This window comes from Nicotiana tabacum, chromosome 2, assembly GCF_000715075.1.
Source record: "Nicotiana tabacum cultivar K326 chromosome 2, ASM71507v2, whole genome shotgun sequence".
Taxonomy (NCBI): domain Eukaryota; kingdom Viridiplantae; phylum Streptophyta; class Magnoliopsida; order Solanales; family Solanaceae; genus Nicotiana; species Nicotiana tabacum.
Genome location: NC_134081.1, coordinates 107,572,523 through 107,589,872, shown reverse-complemented (window position 1 = coordinate 107,589,872; position 17,350 = coordinate 107,572,523).

Genomic DNA, 17,350 nt, shown 5'->3' with positions numbered 1-17,350 from the left:
GATAATCTTACCGAAGCCGAAGCCGAAGCCGAGCCGAGCGAGCGACGACGACGACGAGGCGAGGCTTGCTTTCTTCTTAACTCTTTAAGAGCTACAAGAAGAGCAATTATATATATACCCACCAAAAATCTTTTCCTCTTCCAATATGGGACAATGTCTCATTGTCAAGAGGGGAAAACTTAAAATTTTACTCAAAAATTTTATTTTCCCTCCATTTTCCATTCACCCTCATTTTAAGACTATTTCATCTTAAATAACAAAAACCTCAACAAAAACTACAACATTTTGTGGGTTCAAATACAGAAGGAGATTTTTCTTTTTAACTGTTGCGAAGGCAAATAACCAATATACATAGAAAGGAAAAGACAATAGTTAGTTGAGGTATTTCTTCTCCTTTCCCTAAAATTTATCTAGCAATGTTTATTCTTTTTTTCTTTTACCAGCAACGTTAATCTTTCGCTAATATTTTTGCTGTATCTTGATTTCTATGGAACTCAATAACACCAATTAAGAATAAATCAGCAACCCAGAGAATAAGGGAAACGAATTCTATGAATTTGGGGTTATTTTTAAAGATTATAAGCGTAAAACTGCAAATAAAGAGTTTCAAAAAGTATACGTGATTATTTTCCTCTTCGAGTCATAGAAAGAATCAGTAGCTCTCTATATATAACGTCGAAAAATACCCCAAACGATTAGAAAGCAAGATAGAAATATATATACATTGTCAAGCAAAAAAAGTTCCACGACACACCATTGCAAATTTACTATTGAATCATCCGATAAAGCAACCAATATAAAAGCAAGAAAAGAAAATATGTACGCAGCCATATACATATAGCCTAACTCGTTTTCCTCCAATAGATAAAGCAAGAAAAGTTCAACGAAACACCACTGTAAATTTATAATTGAATCAACCATTAAGCTTTTTGAAGTTGAAGTGTAATATAAGATTTTCTTTCCCACAGTTCCATATTCCCAAGTTCTGTGCTATTGCAATAACAATGGCCTAAAGTTAAATAGATATCCACATAATTTGTGAAAACCGTCTGTATCCCACACACCAAAAATGATTTTTTATTTTTTTTATTTCGCTGATCAGGAGCTGCCTAAGAATATTTAATTATATTATTTTGTACTTTTTCAGTACACTGGGAAGGCCAAGGCCTATGGACAGGGAAGACCATCTGTTAACATGACAGATGACACATCACGTGAAGCGGGTAGCACTGTTCTTCCAGAACTTTGCTATTACAACCCATGTTCGCGTATGTTAGATCACGCCGTAAGTTAATCGATGTAAATTTAAGAATAGATTATCTTTGAAATGATAAGAAGTTAATCGTATTGGTCTTAAACGATACAAGAGTGTATAAGAGTGGTTAACAAGTATTAGAAGTTAAACGAATCAATGATGTTGTAACCCGTATTTTCGGGTAAAACTAGAGGTGATTAATATTCACAAGAGGTCGTATTTTAGGGTATTTGAATCATATAATATCCGTATCATAAGTCTTGAAGTCAAGCGAGTTATGAAACAAAAGTCAACAAAAGTTGTCGCAACTTACGTTCATAATTTTACTTAAACTTTAGGTCAAATACTACTAAGCTTTTCTCCCAATTTAATTGGAATTTGATCACCCACCAAATTGAAGATCTATGAGTCTAGTTTCCAATACATTAAACCGTTCGTCGATACAATCTCGGAGTAGAGAGATATTCACATTTTTGCGAGTATGCGCCAAGCAGCTCTCTATGGGGCCCCACATAGGCGGTTGAGACATATGGATATATATAACACGCCTCAACCCCGTTTTAAGTCATTCTTTTTCAGTATATTCAGACCTTAGAACCCTAAAAACACTCTCTCAAGGTTCTCTCATAATCCAAGACCAAAACAAAGGGCAAACAATACAAATCAAATGTCGGGAATCCCGTGGCGCTAGTAAGTTTCTTCTTCTTCTTGTTGTTGCTGATTTTTGTATTGTTCCAGCTCGTGTGGGAGGTTGTTTTAAGTGGTTTATGTTATGTAAAATACTCCCTCAAGTTTTTAATATCAACCCTAGGTTATTTCAAGTCTTCTAAAGTGATTCTAGTGCCGAAAAACCCTAATTGATTGTTAGTTTCGCCTCCTTGTTCTTGTGGCAGCATTGGAGGGATATTTCATGGTCAATTAAGGTCAAATTGGAGTTGTTCTTTCTGTATAAAGGTAAGAAACCTCTTACCCTACATGTATTTAATATTATCCAAGTTACGGCTAAGTTGTTGAAGCTAGAACTTGTGAGATATATATCGAAAGGCTTATTAGTAATATTGTTGGTTGGTTGACTGTTTTGTGAGGCTCAATATGATTATTATTGATGTTGTTTGGGCTGTTTGGTCATTGTTTTAACTTGTGGGAAGTCATATAAAATAGGTTACAGTCGATACATAATAGTTACGATGCTTAAACGATAACGATAATGTCATTTCTCGTATTGTAGATTAAGGAGTCGTGACATTTGCATAGCTTGAGGTTGGGAAGTATATACAAGGTATGCGAGGCTATCCCTTTCCTTCTTTTGCACGACTCTGTATGTACATAATGTAATGAACGAGCTTCCAAAGATACTCTACTCTTAGAAGCTAACAGTACTTACATTGTTTCCCTTTTTATGGAACGATTGATGTTGATGTTACTTCTCTTATTCTTATGTTATCAATGTTGTTGGTACTTCCTGATTCTTATAAGATTCTTGATGAAGAGTTAATCCTAATAACGTGTACGGATAATACCGACCTTACGTCACTCCGAAAGGTTCAAAATGTGATTCCAATGAATCCAGCACGCATCATATATATGTATCTATTTTACTCTACCGAGCCGCGCTATAGTCGGTCGGGGTACGACACCTATTGTGCAACCACTGATTAGTTAGATTTTACCGAGCTCCACGTGGCCGGGTACGATTCTACCGAGCCTTATTACGGTCGGGTACGATATGATGATGATGATGCCCATAGAGGTGTATGTTTTAAAAGTTTATTATATATATGTATGTTTTAAAAGTTTATGTATATATGTTTGTATCATGCATTTCATGTCAGTAGCCCTCAGAGGTACCTAGATGTTACAGGTTGTATATTCTCTATCCCTGTTTATATTACTGTTCTTACTTATGCTTTCCTGCCTTACATACTCAGTACTTTATTCGTACTGATGTTCTTTTTATGTGTGGCTGATGCATGTCGTGTTGCAGATCCTAATAGATAGGTAGGCGAAGCTCCCCCACCATAGTAGGCTGCCCAGTTCAGCGGTTATTGGCGAGATCCCTTCTCCGGACTTGCCGTAGTCTTGGTATGCATTTTTGTTATAGACATTATGGGTATGTCCGGGCCCTGTTCCAGCAATGTTGCAGCACTTATATTCCTTTAGAGGCTTATCGATATGTGTCAACTCATGTATAGTTTGGATTGCCTTGTCGACTGATTTTTGTTGTATAGTCTCTCATGGCAGCTTGTCAGCTCGTACCTTATACATAGCTTCATGGCAGCCTTGTCGGCCCATGTTATATATGTTCATGCCATTATCTGTCATTGTTGGTTGTTTAGGATTTATGTCTACCATTTATATTGATCTCGTCGGCCCTTATAGTAACAAGAAATGTTAGATAAAATGTGTGTTGGTGCTCGGCGGGTATGGCCCGGGTGCCAGTCATGGCCCTCCAGTTTAGGTCATGACAAACTTGGTATTAGATCAAGTCTGTCCTAGGGGTTGTCTATGAGCCGTGTCTAGTAGAGTCTTGATTATGGATGTGTAGTACGCCACATTTATAATCAGGAGGCTACATGACATTTAGGGTTGTTACCTTCTTCCTGAATCTAGATCATGCGTAGAGTTGAGTCGTGAGTGTTCGTCCTAATATTCATCCTGTTTTCTTTCAGCGATGCCTTCGACTAGGAAGCAAGCGATTAGTAGATGGCTAGATATAACTGCGGGAGAGGGTACCAGTCAGGTGCCTCCAGCTAGAGCAGGCCAAAGTGAGGCTCAAAGTGAGATGCCGTCTCATAACTCATCTACTCCGTCTCCTCCAGAGGATATTGGGAGGCACCCAACACCTCCAGTTCCACTGTCTAGCACTACAGACCAGGATATGTAGAGTGCGGTGCAGTTGTTGACTAGCTTGGTAGCTGCTCAGGCTCAGAGGCAGAAACCTGGGTAGTGCGAGAGTTCATGATTTTATTAATTTAGACCCTCCAGTGTTTACCGGATTAGACCCCAAGTAGGACCTACAAACTTTTATTGATCAGGTTCATCGTACACTGCGAGTTATTCATGGTAGTGATACGGAGGCAGTAGAGTTGGCTTCTTATCAGTTACGGGATTTAGCAATTTTCTGGTATGATAGTTAGGAGAGATCCAGGGGTCCGAACGCTCCTCTAGCTGTGTGGAAGGAATTTTCTGAGGCCTTTCTTCATCACTACTTGCTAGTTGAGATACGACGAGCTAGAGCTGATAAGTTTTTGAACCTTCGACATGGTAATATGAGTGTGCGAGAGTATAGTATGCAGTTTGATTCTTTAGCAAGGTATGCTCCCCATATGGTGGCCGAGATGAGCGATAGGGTGCACCTGTTCGTGAACGGGTTAGGACCACATCTGATAAATGAGTGCACGACAGCCTCCTTGGTAGAGGACATGCATATTTCCCGTATTTAGGCTTATGCCCAGACATTAGAGGATTGTAAGAGCCAGCAAAGGGTAGATAGGGAGAAGGATAGGGGCCAGCATAAGAGGGTGAGGTTTGCAGGGTATTCTGATGACTTCATAGGTAGTATCATGCCCTAGTCTTCGAGGAGTTCGGCGCTACCTGTAGCTAGTGCTCCTCCACAGTTTCAGAGGCCTCGGTATGATCGATTTACCTATTCTGGTTCATGTCAGAGTTCACGAGCATCAGGCTCACAATATCATAGGGATACTAGTCAGACGAGACCCCCAACACCTCGTTATGATCAGTGCGGCAAGGCCCACTTTGGACTGTGTTGTCGAGGTTCCGATGCGTGCTATTCTTGCGGACAGCCTGGCCATATGATGCGGGATTGTCCTAACAGAGGAGGTGGTAGTATGGCTCAGCTGACTGGATCTGTGTCTGGTTCTTCCTCATCAGTTCGACCTCCAGCACGAGGTTTTCAACAGTCAACAGGTTGTGTTAGAGGTAGAGGTACAGTGCCGAGTTCGAGTGGTACTCAAAATCGAACCTATGCTCTAGTAGGTTGACAGGATCTCGAGTCATCTACGAATGTTGTTATAGGTATATTGTCTGTGTTTTCTTATGATGTATATGCGTTGATTGATCTAGGATCTACATTATCATATGTTACACCCTTTGTGGCTAATAAGTTTAGCGTTGAACCTAAATTGATAAGTAAACCACTTGCGGTATCTACTCCGATAGGAGATTCTGTGATTGCTAGAATGTTATATAGAGGTTGCACAGTGATGATTTATAGTCGTCAAACCTCGGCAAATTTATTTGAGTTAGAAATGGTTGATTTCGATGTGATAATGGGAATGGACTGGTTGGCCTCATGCTATGAAAATGTTGATTATCGTACGAAGATGGTTAGGTTTCAGTTTCCTAGTGAACCCGTTATCGAATGGAAAGGGAACATTGCTATGCCGAAAGGTAGGTTTATTTCCTATATTAAGGCAAAGAAGATGATCTCAAAAAGTTACATTTAACATCTCGTTCGCATTAGGGATGTGGAGACGAAGCCGCCTACTCTACAATCAATCCCCTGGTCAATGAATTTCAAGATGTTTTCCGAGATGAACTCCCAGGCCTTCCTCCTGAAAGGGAGATTGAGTTTAGCATTGATGTGTTTCCTGACACTCAACCAATCTTTATCCCTCCATACAGGATGGACCCGACAGAGTTGTGAGAGTTGAAGGCACAGTTGAAGGACTTGCTGGATAAGGGCTTCATTAGGCCTAACACTTCACCTTGGGGTGCGCCAGTCTTGTTCGTGCGGAAGAAAGACGGGTCGTTAAGGATGTGTATCGATTATCGACAGTTGAATAAGTTTACTATAAAGAAGAAGTATCCACTTCCAAGGATTGACGACATGTTTGACCAACTCCAGGGTGCCAAGTATTTCTCCAAGATTGACTTACGTTCAGGGTATCATCAGGTGAGGGTTAAGGAGAAGGATATTCCAAAGATGGCCTTCTGGACAAGATATGGGCATTTTGAGTTCTTGTTGATGTCGTTCGGGCTAACAAATTCCCCAGCAGCTTTTATGGATCTCATGAATAGTGTATTCATGCTCTATCTTGATGTGTTCATGATCGTATTCATTGATGACATTCTGGTGTATTCTCGTTCAGAGGCGGAACATGCGGGCCGCTTGCGGATAGTATTACAGACCCTTCAGGATCGTAAGTTATATTCTAAGCTCTCCAAATGTGAATTCTGGCTAAACTCAATAGAATTTCTTGGCCATGTGATATCTGATGAGGGTATTACTGTCGAAACTCAAAAGATCGATGCAGTGAAGAATTGGACGAGACCTACAACACCGTCAGAAGTCCACAGCTTCCTGGGGCTAGCAGGATATTATAGGCGGTTTGTATAAGGGTTTTCCTCTATATCGGCACCATTGACTAAGTTAACACAGAAAGCTACTAAGTTCCAGTGGTCTGACGCTTGTGAATGTAGTTTTAAGGAGCTAAAGTATCGATTGAAATCCGCGCCAGTGCTCACTCTCCCAGAAGGAACAAAAGGTTATGTGGTATATTGTGATGCCTCAGGTATATGTTTGGGGTACATATTGATGCAACGTGGGAGGGTGATTACTTATGCATCAAGACAATTGAAGGAGCATGAAAAGAATTACCCGACTCATGATTTGTAATTGGCTGCAGTAATATATGCTTTGAAGATAAGGCGACACTACTTATATGGTATCCATATTGACATCTACACATATCACAAGAGTTTACAATACATCTTCAAGTAGAAGGAGTTGAATTTGAGGAAACGCATGTGGCTTGAATTACTAAAAGATTATGATTTCGAGATATTATACCATCCCGGTAAATCCAATGTTGTGGCAGACGCTCTCAGTCGTAAGTCAATAGGAAGCTTAGTACATATTGAGGCAGGTAGACAGAGGTTGACTAAAGATCTTCATCAGCTAGCCAATATGAGAATCATATTGTTAGACTCTGATGACGGAGGTGTTACTATACAAAATACATCAGAATCATCTTTGGTAGCCGAGGTAAAAGCACGGCAATATGAAGATCCTACCTTAGTACGATTGAGAGAGAGCATTTAGCAGTGTAAAATTACTGCTTTCGAGACCGGAGGAGATGGGGCACTAAGATACCAGGGTCGATTATGTGTGCCTAATGTGGCAGGGTTGCGAGAGAAGATTATGATTGAGATTCATCAGTCCTGAAATTCCATCCATCCCGGCTCGAGAAAGATGTATCATGACTTTAAGGAGCAGTATTGGTGGGATAACATGAAGGAGTCTATTGCAGAATTTGTAGCCCAGTGTCCTAATTGTCAACAAGTAAAGATCGAGCATCAGAAACCCGGTGGATTGATTCAGAATATAGAGATTCCGACCTGGAAAATGGGAGGTGATTTATATGGACTTCATTATTGGATTACCTCGCTCTTATCATATGTTTGACTCCATCTGGATGATAGTTGATCGACTTACAAAATGTTCCCATTTTCTACCAGTTAAGACAACTTACATGGCTGGCGATTATGCGAAATTGTATATCAAGGAGATTGTTAGGCTTCATGGTGTGCCAATATCTATTATATCAGAACTAGAAGCTCAATTTACGGCTAACTTTTGGAGGTCTTTTCAAAAGGGTTTAGGCACACAAGTGAATCTCAGCACTGCATTCCATCCGCAGACTGACAGCCAGGCTGAACGTACCATTCAAACACTTGAAGATATGCTACAAGCATGTGTTCTAGATTTTAAGGGGAATTGGGATGACCATCTGGCACTCATAGAATTCGCCTACAATAATAGCTACCATTCTAGTATTAAAATGGCCCCGTAAGAGGCACTGTACGGGAGGAGATATAGATCACCAGTTGGATGGTTCGAAGTCAGTGAGACAGAATTATATGGGCCAGATATTATTCACCAAGCCATTGAGAAGGTGAAAGTCATACAAGAGCGACTGAGGACGGCGCAAAGCAGACAAAAGTCTTATTTCGATGTACGACGTCGTGATCTGGAATTTGAGGTTGGTGATTGGGTTTTCTTGAGGATCTCGCCGATGAAGGGTGTTATGCATTTTGGGAAGAAGGGTAAGTTGAGTCCACGGTATATCGGGTCGTACAAAATTCTTCGACGAATTGGATAGGTTGCTTATGAGTTAGAATTGCCATCCGAATTGGAATTTGTTCACCCGGTATTCCATGTATCTATGTTGAGGAAATGTATTGGAGACCCTTCTCGGGTCGTCCCTATCAAAGATGTACAAGTTACAGAGGATCTATCATATGAAGAAATGCCAGTGGCTATATTAGATCGACAAGTCTGCAAGCTAAGAACAAAGGATATAGCTTCCGTCAAAGAATTGTGGAGGAACAAGAATACGAAAGAAATGACATGGGAAACAGAATAGGAGATGAAGTCTAAATACCCTTACCTGTTCCAGATTGAAGATAACGAGGATGTGGGCGGAATGCATGACGCATTAGAAGGTGAAACGGCTCTATGAGGTAAGCAATAGCTTGAGAATACTCTTTCTTAATACAAAATGGCGATATGCAGATAATGTACATATCCAAAATACTTTGTATAGCCTTGTAAGGCCATATGTTGGGTTTAACTACTTGCAAGTTTGGCTAGTGTCCATTTTATAGGGGAAACTCATCCGGAAATTTCCGTCAGAATCCACGATGAGTTAGACTCCCCATAAACCCTTACATTCAAGGACGAATGTTCCTAAGGGGGGAGGGTGTTACAACCCATACTCGCATACGTTATATCACACCGTAAGTTAGTCGATGTAAATTCGAGAAGGGATTATCTTTGAGATGATAAGAAATTAATCATATTGGTCTTAAATGATACAAGGATTTATAAGAGTGGTTAACAAGTATTAGAAGTTAAACGAATTAAGGATGTTGTAACCCGTATTTTCGGGTAAAACTAGAGGTGATTAATATTCCCAAGAGGTTGTATTTTAAGGTATTTTAATAATATAATATCCATATCATAAGTCTTGAAGTCAAGCGAGTTATGAAACAAAAGTTGACAAAAGTTGTCGCAACTTACGTTCATAATTTTACTTAAACTTTAGGTCAAATGTTACTAAGGTTTTCACCTAATTTGATTGGAATTACGAGGTGATATACCCACAAAATTAAAAATATATGAGTCTAGTTTCTAACACATTTAACCGTTTGTTGATACGATCTCGGAGTAGAGAGATATTTGCGTTTTCGCGAGACTACGCCAAGCAGCTCTGTATGGGCCCCACATAGGCAGTTGAGACATATATATATATATATATATATATATATATATATATATATATATATATATAGATATATATATATATACCTCAAACCCGTTTTAAGTCATTATATTTCAGTATATTCAGACCTTAGAACCCTAAAAACACTCTCTCAAGGTTCTCTCATAATCCAAGACCAAAATAAAGGGCAAATAACACAAATCAAGTGTCGGGAATCCCGTGGCGCTAGTAAGTTTCTTGTTCTTCTTGTTGTTGCTGATTTTTGTGTTGTTCCAGCTCATGTGGGAGGTTATTTTAAGTGGTTTATGTTATGTAAAATACTCCCTTAAGTTTTTAATATCAACCCTAGGTTATTTCAAGTCTTCTAAAGTGATTTTAGTGCCCGAAAAACCCTAATTGATTGCTAGTTTCACTTCCTTGTTCTTGTGATAGCATTGGAGAGATATTTCATGGTCAATTAAGGTTAAAATTGAGTTGTTCTTTCTGTTTAAAGGTAAGGAACCTCTTACCCTACATGTATTTAAGATTATCCAAGTTACGGCTAAGTCGTTGAAGCTAGAACTTGTGAGATATATATCGAAAAGCTTGTTTGTAATGTTTTTGGTTGGTGGACTATTTTGTGAGGATCGATATGATTATTATTGATATTGTTTGGGCTGTTTGGTGGTTGTTTTAACTTGTGGGAAATCATATATATAGGGTAGGTACTGTCCGTTTCATCGTAAAATAGGTTGCGGCCGATACATAATAGTTACAACGCTTAAACGATAACGATAATGTCATTTCTCTTATTGTAGACTAAGGAGTCGTGACATTTGCATAGATTGAGGTTGGGAAGTATATACAAGGTATGTGAGGCTACTCCTTTCCTTCTTTTGCACGACTCTGATTGTATAAAACAATCAATATATGATCAAAAGTTTCCGGCCTCAAATTTACTCTAAAGCCTCAACTCGGTGCCGAACAATCAGAAGCTAGTCAAATGTTGTACAAATCAATCAATATATGATCAAAAGTTCATATTCTAACTATTAGAGTGATTATCCAACCCCAATCGAAGGATTCCTAAAATTCATCCCAGGGCCCACGTGCCCGGCTTCCGAAAATTTCCAATGAAAGTTGTTACACATAACCTCACGAATTCAAATATATGATTTTCCCTCAATTCCCTAACCATTTTCGTGGTTATCACATTTTTTTTAATCAAAACCTAGGTTTTTCATCTAAACCCATAATTTTCATAAATTTACATGTTACAATCTATCCGTAATCTATGTATTTAACTTACATTAGATAGAATTTACTTACCTCCAAGTTGCTAGGTAAATACCCATCTCAAGAAACTCCAAAATCGCCCAAGTGTGTAATAAATGAACTCAAAATAGACTAAGTCTCATTTTAAATAGACCACTCTGCCTCCAGCGATTTCGCACCTGCGGTCACTGGGCCGCATCTGCGGCACCGCTTCTCCGGACCAAGGTCCGCTTCTGCGGAAGTGCCTTAGGCTGGACGGCTTCACTCCTGCAGACGGGATCCCGCTTCTGCGCTTGCTTCCCGGCTTCTGCCGACCACTGGCCAATGCTCAAAGCCGCTTCTGCGGACACAAGCTCGCATCTGCGGGCTTGCTTCTGCGGCAAGCGCGTCGCACCTGCGACCCTATTCCGCTTCTATGATCATCTTCTTTGCACCTGTGCCTCCGCAGGTGTGGTCTCTATGCCGCTTTTGCGATCACTGGGCAGCCTGTGCTGGGCCGCTTCTGTGGCCAATGGCTCACTTCTGCGAGGTCGCACCTGCAGCTTGACTTTCGCAGGTGCGATTACACCAGAAACTAGATGCTTCAGCCATTTCCTCTAAGTCCAAAACTTGGTCCGCGCCTCGTTCGATTAACACCCGAGGCACCCGGGACCCCACCCAAACATACCAATAAGTTTGAAATCATAAGACGGACTCGCTCGCACCCACAGAACGTGAAAAATAACATCAAAACTAAGAATCACACCCCAAACCAAATTGAATTAACTTATGAATTTCAAGTTCTTCCAACTTACTCCGAACGCGCCAAAACACACTTAAACTACATGGAATGACACCAAATTTTGCGTGCAAGTCTTAAATCACCATACAGAACTATTCTCGGGATTGGGATCCCAAACGGACCTCGATAACACCAAAACCTACTCTAAACCAAACTTAAAGAACTTTTATACCTTCAATAAGCAAACTTTCAACCTTAAGCGCCGAAACGCTCCCGGATCATCCAAAACCCGATCTGAACATACGCCCAAGTGCAAAATTATCATACGAACCTATTGGGACCGTCAAATCCTGGTTCCGAGGTCATTTACTCAAGACATTGATCAAAGTCAAACTTAGTCCTTTTGCCAACCTTAAGGAACCAAGTGTTCCAATTTCAACCTGAACCCTTCCAAATCCCGAACTAACCATCCCCGAAAGTCATAAAGCAGTAAAAGCACATACATAGAGTCTTATTTAGGGGAACAGGGACCTAGGAAGCAAAATGACCGATCGGGTCGTTACATTCTCCACCTCTTAAACATATGTTCGTCCTCAAACGAGTCTAGAATTATACCTGAAGTGCTGAACAAGTGTGGATATCTGCTCTGCATGTCCTCCTCGATTTCCCAAGTCGCTTCCTTAACTGGTTGAACCCTCTACTGAACCTTTACTGCATAAATCTTCTTGGACCTCAACGGGTGAATCTGTTTATAAACAATGGTAGTTGGCTTCTCCTCATAACCTAGGCTCTCATCTAACTGAACTGTGTTGTAGTCCAACACATACGTCCTGTTGACATGATACCTTCGGAGCATAGACACGTGGAAAATCGGATGAACTCCCGATAGCCTGGGAGGCAAAGCAAGCTCATAAGTAACCTCCCCAACTCGCCTCAACACCTCAAATGGACCTATGAACCTTGGGCTCAACTTGCCCTTCTTTCCGAACCTCATGATCCCCTTTATCTGGCGAGACCTTCAAGAGAACTTTCTCGCCCACCATAAAATATAAATCACGCGTCTTTCGATCCGTGTAACTCTTCTATTTGGACTGTGCTGTGCGAAATCACTCCTAAATCAACTTTACCTTTTCTAAGGCATCCTTCACCAAATCAGTGCCATACAACTTAGCCTCGGTGGGCTTAAACCATCCGATGGAAGAACGACATTGCCGATCATATAAAGCCTAAAATGGGGCCATCTCGATGCTGGACTGATAACTGTTATTGTAAGAAACTCGGCCAAAGCCAAGAATCGATCCCACTGCCCTCTGAAGTCAATCACACATGCTCTGATCATATCCTTTAAGATTTGAACTATCCGCTCCGACTGCCCGTCGGTCTGCGAATGAAAGGTTGTGCTGAGCTCTACCCGGGTCCCTATATCTATCTGTACTGCCCTCCAGAAATGCGAAGTAAACTGAGGACCTCTATCTGATATAATGGAAACAGGTACACCATGTAACCGAACAATCTCCTGAATATAAATCTGGGCCAACCTCTCTAAAGAGTACGTGGTCACAACAGGAATGAAGTGTGCCTTCTTGGTCAATTTGTCGACAATGACCCAAACTGCATCAAACTTCCGCAAGGTCCGTGGCAACCCAACTACGAAGTCCATAGTAATGTGCTCCCATTTCCACTCAGGTATGGTCATCTGCTGAAGTAGGCCACCTAGCCTCTGATGCTCATACTTGACCTGCTGGCAATTTAGGCACCTCGCCACATACTCAACTATGTCCTTCTTCATCCGCTGGAGCTGCTCAAACTGAAATCGTAACTTTTCCTTCTGAGAGGATGGAATATACATGTCTAGGAAAATAAGAGTGATCCGGTCCTAAGTTGTGGGAGGAGAATCTACTGGTCTGCCGAGAAGATATGACTGCCACCACCTACGGGCCCTGGCCTCCAGCTGGAAAGTAGTAAAATCCACCCCATGGGACTTCAATATCCTCATGTTGTGCAGTTTATCCCTGCACCGATCAATAAAGTCTTGGGGGTCCTCATGTTGCTCACCTCCGAAGACAGGGGGATGAAGCCTAGTCCATCTATCCAATAGCTTCTACGGATCGCCGGTCGCAGCTGGTCTGGGCTCAGGTATAGCTACTACAACTGGCTGAGCTCTGCCCACGGGTAGTGCACCCGGGGTCTGATATACGACAACTGCATTCCCTAGAGCCTGAGCGGTAGGGATCTGTGCTCCCCCTCCGGCCTGAGAAGTGGTTGGATCTGCTGAAAATAAAGCAGCCTGGGTCATAGAATCCATGAACCACAACATATGGCCCATAACCTCTTGAAATCCCAGTGCGGACATGGCTGGCTCTGCTGCAGGCACCTCACCCTGGTCCTCAACAATAGGATCCTCTACTGGATCTACTGGTGGCATAGCTGGAGCAACTCTGGGACATCCTCGTCCCCTACCACGGGCTGGAGCCCTCTCTCGGCCTCTAACAAAAGAGAGAGCAGCTCCTCCATGGTCTGGAACATATGTGAGAGAATAAGAGAAAGATACTTAGTACCACATTGACTGCACGATAGAAGATGAAGAAAGAGTAGTTTGCTAACAACCTATAGCCTCTCAAAGATAAGTACAAACGTCTCTGCACCGATCCGCAAGACTTTATTAGGCCTGTTCATGACTTGTAAGACCTATGTGAACCTAGTGCTCTAATATCATGTAGTGTGTCACGACCCAATTCTCTTATAGGCTGTGATGGCGCCCAACGCTATCGCTAGGCAAGCCAACAGTGAATTAAACCATGTTATTTCTCTTTTAATAAGTTTTCAAGTGATTAAATAAAAAGGTTAAGAAACCGTAATTTGTAAATAAATAGACGAAAGCAGCTGAGTGCAATCATAACTAGAAAATAATCCAAAACCATATGCCTGCTGGTGTGTGTGCCAAGATATGGTGTCACAAGTGTATGAGCACTAATAGATTATACAAAACTCTAGCCACTGTCTGAAATGAAAATAGATAAAAATAAATGTAAAGAAGAGACTCTAGGTGCTGCAGAACGGCTCAGGAAGCAGCTCACCACTAGGCCTCGGGATATCTGGGATGCGCGCTGGTAGTACCGCCAGATGCACCCGCCTCAGATCCTGCACGATTAGTGCAGAAGTGTAGCGTGAGTACATAAACAACATGTACCCAGTAAGTATCTAGTCTAACCTCGAAGAAGTAGTGATGATGGGTCGACTTCGACACTTACTATGGGCTAACAATTTGAATACAGAAATTCCAAATAAGCATGAGTTATGTAATTAATAATAATAAACCATTAGCAAGAAGGAGCAAATAATTCTTTCACAAATTAATAAGTTCCAAATAAATTCCCGTCATTGATAAGTGTAACCTCATAAGCCACAAACTAATATCAAGTATGATTAAGCTCCGAGTATTATTAAGAACGATTTATGCCGAGGTCGTACGATCTGACCCAGAATAACGCGTACACTGCCGAGGAACGTGCGGCACGATCCATAGATGCATCTATCTACTGCCGAGACGTTCGGCCCGCTCCACAAAAAGAGAGGATACTTTATAAGTATTTGACTTAAACATTATAACATGGCTAATATACAATGTAATAAAATTTTCATTAACTTTCAAGTAATCCGCTAAAATTCAAGTAAGTGAAATTCGATCGTTTACAATTCCTCTAACAAGTTCTAACATAGTTTGAGCACTTAAATTAACAAATAGGGTACAAACATTACAAGTAATCCATAATTTGGGTCCTAAGCTACCCGAACATAAGCATGAACAGTAGCTACGCACGGACTCTCGTCATCTCATGCGTACGTAGCCCCCACAATTAGAAGTAAATATTAATTTAAATTACCTATGGGGTAAATTCCCTCTTACAAGGTTAGACAAGAGACTTGCCTCGTCTCAAAGCTCACTTCCCGGCCTCAAATTTACTCTAAAGCCTAAACTTGGTGCCGAACAATCCGAAGCTAGTCAAATGTTGTACAAATCAATCAATATATGTTCAAAAGTTCATATTCTAACTATTAGAGTAATTACCCAACCCTAATCGAAAGATTCCTAAAATTTATCCCCGGGCCCGTGTGCCCGGATTCGGGAAATTTCCGAAGAAAGTTGTTACCCATAACCTCACGAACTCAAATATATAATTTTTCCAAAATTCCCTAACCATTTTCATCGTTAAATCCCATTTATTTATTTTTTATCAAAACCTAGATTTTTTTTTTAATCTAAACTCATAATTTTCACAAATTTACATGTTACAATCTACCCTTAATCTATGTACTTAAATTACATTAGATAGAATTTACTTACCTCTAAGTTGCTAGGTGAATACCCCTCTCAAGAAGTTCCAAAATCGCCCAAGTGTATAATAAATGAACTCAAAATAGCCTAAGTCCCGTTTTAAATAGACCACTCTGCCTCCAGCGATTTCGCACCTGCGGTAATTGGGCCGCATCTGCGGACCAAGGTCCACTTCTGTGGAAGTGCCTTAGGCTGGCTGGCTTCGCTTCTGCGGACGGGATCCCGCTTTTGCGGTGCCTCTTCTGCGCTTGCTTCCCCGCTTCTGCCGACCACTGGCCAATGCCCAAAGCCGCTTCTGCGGCCACAAGCTCGAATCTGTGGGCTCGCTTCTGCGGCGAGCGCGTCGCACCTGCGACTCTATTTCGCTTTTGCGATCATCTTCTTCGCACCTGCGCCTCTGCAGGTGCGCTCCCTGCGCCGCTTATGCAATCACTGGGCAGCATGTGCTGGGCTGCTTCTGCGGCCAATGGCTCGATTCTGCGAGCTTGCACCTACGGCTAGACTTCTGCAAATGCGATTACAACATAAGCTGGATGCTTCAGCCATTTCCTCTTAGTCCAAAACTTGGTCCGCGCGTCCTCCGATTAACACTCGAGGCCCCCGGGGTCCGGCCCAAATATACCAATAAATTTAAAATTATAAGACGAACTCGCTCTCACCCACGGAATGCGGAAAACAACATTAAAACTAAGAATCACATCCCAAACCAAATTTAATTAACTTATGAACTTCAAGTTCTTCAAATTTACTCTAAACGCGCCGAAACACATTTAAACTACTCGGAATGATACCAAATTTTGCGTGCGAGTCTTAAATCACCATACAGAACTATTTCAGGGCTCGTAATTCCAAACGGACCTCGATAACACCAAAACCTACTCTAAACCAAACTTAAAGAACTTTTAAACCTTCAATAAGCAAACTTTGAATCTTAAGCGTCGAAATGCTCCCAGGTCATCCAAAACCCGATCCGAACACATGCCCAAGTCCAAAATCATCATACGAACCTATTGGGACCATCAAATCCCGGTTCTGAGGTTATTTACTTAAAATATTGACCAAGTCAAACTTAGCCATTTTTGCCAACCTTAAGGAACCAAGTGTTCCGATTTCAACCCGAATCCTTCCAAATTCCGAACTAACCATCCCCGAAAGTCATAAAACAGTAAAAGCACATACGGAGAGTCATATTTAAGGGAACGGAGACCTAGGAAGTAAAGTGACCGGTCGGGTCGTTACATAAACGACATACAAATTGTAAAAAGTTGTAAAGAAATTATAGAGAGAGAGCTACCTATTTCTCTCTAGAAGTACAAAAATTCAAAACTCGGCCTTACAAAGATGTTTTGGTTAAATGGAAGGAAGTTATGAGGAAGATTGTAGTTGAAGATGTTAGACATGAAGAGCTACCTTTGATATTGCTGTAAAAATGATACTTACTAATATAAAGATTTATGTAGTTTAATTCAAAATTCTAAAATACTTTTAGTGTTAAACAATAGATAGTCTTTCTTTCTTTCTTTTTTACAAAATTTTGT